The sequence below is a fragment of the Cervus canadensis genome, chromosome 4, assembly GCF_019320065.1.
Source record: "Cervus canadensis isolate Bull #8, Minnesota chromosome 4, ASM1932006v1, whole genome shotgun sequence".
Lineage (NCBI taxonomy): Eukaryota > Metazoa > Chordata > Mammalia > Artiodactyla > Cervidae > Cervus > Cervus canadensis.
The window spans coordinates 91,342,209-91,347,692 of NC_057389.1; the positions used below are offsets into that span (position 1 = coordinate 91,342,209).

Sequence of the window (5,484 nt, forward strand, 5' to 3'; positions counted from 1 at the left end):
ATATGTAAACAGACAAATACAACGTTGGGAATGTTGGACCTGGCTTGCTTCTTTCTTCCTTCCTTCCCCCTTTTTTTTTTTTGCCACGCTGCTGCAAAAGGGCAGCCCAAGGTCAGCTCTCCGTCTCAGGGTGTAAATCTGAAAGACGCAAGAGGGAGGAGATGCCCGAAGCTCAGCTCAGAAGGCTGAGGTCAGGGCAGTCCAGCCCTCAACTAGTAACCATTTCCTCTGTTGTCTTGAGACCTTACTCTGGGGCTTGAATCCTCAGAGCAGGTTCCTGACGTGTGTTCTCCTTTCCCACATTGGGAAGCTTTTCCTAATGGGTTTTTAGGGCAAGCGCAGTGGCTTCCGTTGATGTCTGGCCCTGCCCTCCTCCCCTCTGCATCATACAAGGTGATCCCAGTGCCCGAGATTTGCATCTTTACCCACTGGCACCTCTGAACCCTGGGGTGGCTTTATCTTGACCGGACCTCATATTAACTCAACGACCTCTTTAAAGATCTTATCTCGATAAACAAATACACATTACTATATATATAATAGGGCTTCTCAGGTGGCGCGAGTGGTAAAGAATCCATCTGCCAATGCAGGAGACGCAGGAGACCTGGGTTCAATCCCTCGGTCGGGAAGATCCCCTGGAGAAGGGGATGGCAACCCACTCCAGTATTCTTGCCTGAAAAATCCATGAACAGAGCAACCTGGTGGGCTACCGTTCATGGGGTCACAGAAGAGTCAGAAATGATTGAGTGCACACACACATACATGTACAAAATAGATAACTAACAAGGAGTTCCACAGGATATAGCACAGGGAACTTTACTCAATACTCTGTAATCACCTGTATGAGAACAGAATCTAAAAAAGAGTGGATATATGTGTATGTGTAACTGATTCATTTTGTTGTACAGTAGGAACTAATACAACATTGTAAATCAATCCAATAAAAAAAAAAAACCCACTCTCCAAATACAGTTCCATTCTGAGGTCCTGGGAAATAGGGCTCAAACACATAAATTTTGTGTGCTTTTTAAAATACTTGTGTATTTACTTATTTTTGACCATGCCTCACAGCGTGTGGCAAAGAAGGCAATGGCACCCCACTCCAGTACTCTTGCCTGGAAAATCCCATGGACGGAGGAGCCTGGTAGGTTGCAGTCCATGGGGTCGCTAAGAGTCAGACACGACTGAGCGACTTCACTTTCACTTTTCACTTTCATGCACTGGAGAAGGAAATGGCAACCCACTCCAGTGTTCTTGGCTGGAGAATCCCAGGGACTGGGGAGCCTGGTGGACTGCCGTCTATGGGGTCGCACAGAGTCGGCCACGACTGGTGACTTAGCAGCAGCACAGCATGTGGGATCTTAATCCCTAACCAGTAATTGAACCTACGTCCCCTGCACTGGAAGCTTGGAATCTTAACCACTGAACGGCCAGGGAAGTTCCAGCCCATGAATTTTGGTGGGAATTCCCTGGCTCCCAGTGGTTAGTGCTTTCACTGCTGAAGACGCAGTTTCAGCACTCAGGACCTCCGGGAGCTAGTGCGGGACACACGTCAGTGAAACTACCTGTGGGAGAGGGAGCTGGGGTGTTTATCCAGCCCCACCACCCCCATCAGCCATCGGCCAAAGGCTGCTCCCAGAGGCCATTAATTCTCGGACACTTTGCCCCTTCTCCAGAGAAAACCATCTGATAGAGCCATCTGCATGTTCAGTTCAGTTCAGTCGCTCAGTCGTGTCCGACTCTTTGCGACCCCATGGACCGCAGCACACCAGGCCTCCCTGTCCATCACCAACTCCTGGAGTTTATCCAAACTCATGTCCATTGAGTCGGTGATGCCATCCAACCATCTCTTCCTCTGTCATCCCCTTCTCCTCCTGCCTTCAATCTTTCCCAGCATCAGGGTCTTTTCAAATGAGTCAGTTCTTCGCATCAGGCAGCCAAAGCATTGGAGTTTCAGCTTCAACATCAGTCCTTCCAATGAACACCCAGGACTGATCTCCTTTAGGATGGACTGGTTGGATCTCCTTGCAGTCCAAGGGACTCTCAAGAGTCTTCTCCAACAGGATCTCAATGGCGAGTCTACCATAACCCTATTCACCCCTCAACCCAACCCCCACCCCGATGAATGGGTGAGGGACAGCTTTCAGTGTCAGCTCCACAGGTGGCCTTCCTCGATTTCTCCATCTGATTTACATGTGTTCGTCATGTCAACATCAGTTGAACCCCAGAACTGGAGGACTTAATCTTGTGCCAAAATTGTTACATCAGGGGATAAAAAAACCCCTTCTCTGAGTCTTGGTTTCCTTGACTGTAAAATGGGAAGGATGTACCAGTGAGAGAATGAAGCCAGGTGAGGTTCATAGCACAGGACTGACCCTGGCCCGGAGCTGCTGGAGTGAGAACCTCGGCCCACCCTGCCACCCACTGCAGGGTCTCTCCTCTGCCTCCAGATGGTTGTGAGCGCAGAGCTGGACTCAGATAGGACGGCTCTAAATCTTCCCGTGGGGGAATTCCCTGGTGGTCCAGTGCTTAAGACTCTGGGCTCCCAATACAAGGGGCTAGGGTTCAATTCCTGGTCAGGGAGCTAGATCCCACATGCCACAGTCAAGAGTTCACATACTGCAACTAAGAATTTGCTTGCCGCAACTAAAGAACACACAGGCTGCAAGGAAGATCAAAGATCCTGTCGCAAAGATTTATTTGGCACAGCCAAATAAATATGTAAATATATTTTACATTTATTTATTTTTAATTGAAGAATAATTGCTTTATAGTATTATGTTGGTTTCTGCCAAACATCAACACGAATCAGCCATAGGTATACCTATGTCCCCTCCCTCTTGAACCTCCCCCCCACATCCCACTTCTCTAGGTTGTTACAGGGCCCTGGTGTGACTCCCCTGAGTCATAGAGCAAATTCCCAATGGCTATCTAGTTTACACATGGTAATGTATGTTTCCATGTTACTTTTTCCATACATCCCGCTGTCTCCTTCCTTCCCCTCATAAATAAATTTTTTTAAGTTTTTTTTTTTTAAATAAATCTTCCCATGACTCCCAGCTTTACCATTTACCTGCTTTGTAGCCTGAAAAGATGACTTCACCTCTCTGTGCCTGAGTTTGGTTTATTGGACACTGTTAAGTGGCAGACTCTGTTCTAGGACTGAGGACACAGAGGTAGGCAAGGCAGATAAGCACCCCTTCCTGCCTGGAGCTGACATCTTTGTGAGATGGGGCTGGGAGGAGACAGATGTGTGATATAATATAACGTATTGAGTGGAGATATGTACCAAGAAGAAGAAGAAAGCAGGGTCAGAGAAGAACTGTCTTCTCCTGGGTGGTCAGGAAGCATGTCTCTGGGTTCTTTAATCTCAGTGTAATTTACATTGAGCTTCCCTGGTGGCTCAATAGGTAAAGAATCCACCTGCAATGCGGGAGCCCTGGATTCTATCCATGGGTCAGGAAGATCCTCTGGAAAAGGAAATGGCTACCCACTCCAGTCTTCCTGTCTGGGAAATCCCATGGACAGAGGAACCTGGTGGGCAACACAGTCCATGGGGTCTCAAGAATTAGACACAGCTTAGCAACTAAACCACCAGCCACCGTATTTTCTAAAAATATTTATTTTTATCTGGCTGCCTCAGGTCTTAGTTTTGGCACACAAGATCTTCATTATGTCATGTGGGATTTTCCATAGCAGAACAGATTCTAACAGCTTGGGGGCTTAGTTGCCCTGTGGCGTGTGGGATCTTAGTTCCCTGACCAGGGATTGAACCCACATCCTCTGCAATGTAAGATGGATTCTTAACCACTGGACCTCCAGAGAAGTCCCTCTGGGGTCTTTAATTAGAGAGCTGAAAGAGGAAGGAAGGGAAGGATCCATGTGGTTACCTGGGAGAAGAGCATTCCTAGCAGAGGAGACAGCAGGTGCAAAGGTCCTGGGGCAGAACCATGTGTGGAACAGGGAGGCATGGTCAGAGCTGAGTGAGTGAGAGTGGGGGATTAGGAGGCGATGAAGGTAGGGAGATGGAAAACCAGGTTGAGTAGGGCCTTTGAGAACATGGGAGGACTTGGCCTTTAACCCACAGGGAGATGGGAACCATGGAGGATTCTGAGCAGAAGATGGCTGGGATCTGACTCAATTGCTCAGGCACCCTCTGGTTGCTACAGGAGGGACAGAATGTGTGGGCTTAAGGTATGGTTGCTAAGGTGACTGCACTGGTCCAAGTGAGCTATGAAGGAGGCTGTTGGAGGATGGGAGCTGAGGAAAAGGAGAGAAGTCTTCAGATTTTGGCCAGATCCTGAGGGCAGAGCCAAGGGAAGCTCTGCACTGGGTTGTCTGTTGGGGGTAGGGGTACCCCCATATCTGATGCACAATCATTACAGATGCTATCACCCTTGCCCCCCACCCCCAGCCAGCCCTCCTGGCTAACAGAAGCATTCAATGACATTATCACAAACTGGTTTCCTTTCTACTAGAACAGGAGCGATGCAGGCCAGAGCATTATCATGCTGTTTAGTTTTGGTGAACCTAGGAACTACAAAGTGACATCTTGTTCCAACCTGCGTGTTTCTATTTTTTTTTTTGGCTGAGCTGGGTTTTTCTTGTAGTGTGCAGGTTTTTGTTGCTGTTTGTGGGTTTTCTCTAGCTGTGGTGAGCGGGGGCTACTCTTTATTGCTTGTTGTGTGAGGTCTTATTGCAGTAGCTTTTCCTGTTGCAGAGCACAGGCTTTTGTAGCTGTTGGTGTGGGCTCAGTCAGATGCAGTGCATGGGACTTAGTTGCTGCCCAGCGTGTATCTTCCCAAACCAGGGATCGAACCCATGTTCCTTACGTTGGCAGGCAGATTCTTAAGAGCCACCCAGGTAGCCCCCCAAAACCCGTGTGTTTCTGAGCATTGAGAAGTGTGAGCATCTCTTGACAAGCTCATGCATCTTCTGGGCTTCCTTTTTAAATTTTTTAAAAATTAATTAATTGGCCATGCTGCTCAATTTGCAGGGTCTCAGTTCCCCGACCTGGGATTGAATCTTGGCCACCACAGTGAAAGCCCAGAATCCTAACCACTAGGTCACCAAAGAATTCCCTGGGCTTCCTTTAAAACAAAAACAAAAACTTTATTGAGGTGTGACTAACATACAAAAAGCAGTGTCTGTCTAATGGATACAGCCTGGGGGGTTTGAGTGGGCCCTTCTGTGACTTACCTGTTTCTGCTCGTGACCCATTTTCTATGTTTCAGGTTAGTGTCCTGTTCCGGTTGATCTGTAGAAGTTCCTCAAACCTTTGTTGGTTTTAGACCTCGCAGATGTTATCTCTCGTTAAATAGGCAACTGGAAAACACCTTTTAAAATATATTTATTTATTTGGCTGTGCCTAGTCTTCGTTGGGATCCTTTGTTGTGGCATGTGGGATCTAGTTCCCTGACCGGGGGTTGAACCCAGGCCCCTTGCATTGAGAGCACAACGTCGTAAGCACTGGACCACCAGGGA

At 48.0% G+C, this 5,484-nt stretch overlaps 1 non-coding gene across 1 annotated transcript; it reads right to left on the reverse strand.

Annotated features, from left to right (window-relative positions):
• Nucleotides 1-5,411: 5,411 nt before the first annotated feature.
• On the reverse strand, nt 5,412-5,484 carry TRNAE-CUC. The gene has a single exon. It is a non-coding gene; the product is annotated as a tRNA-Glu (tRNA).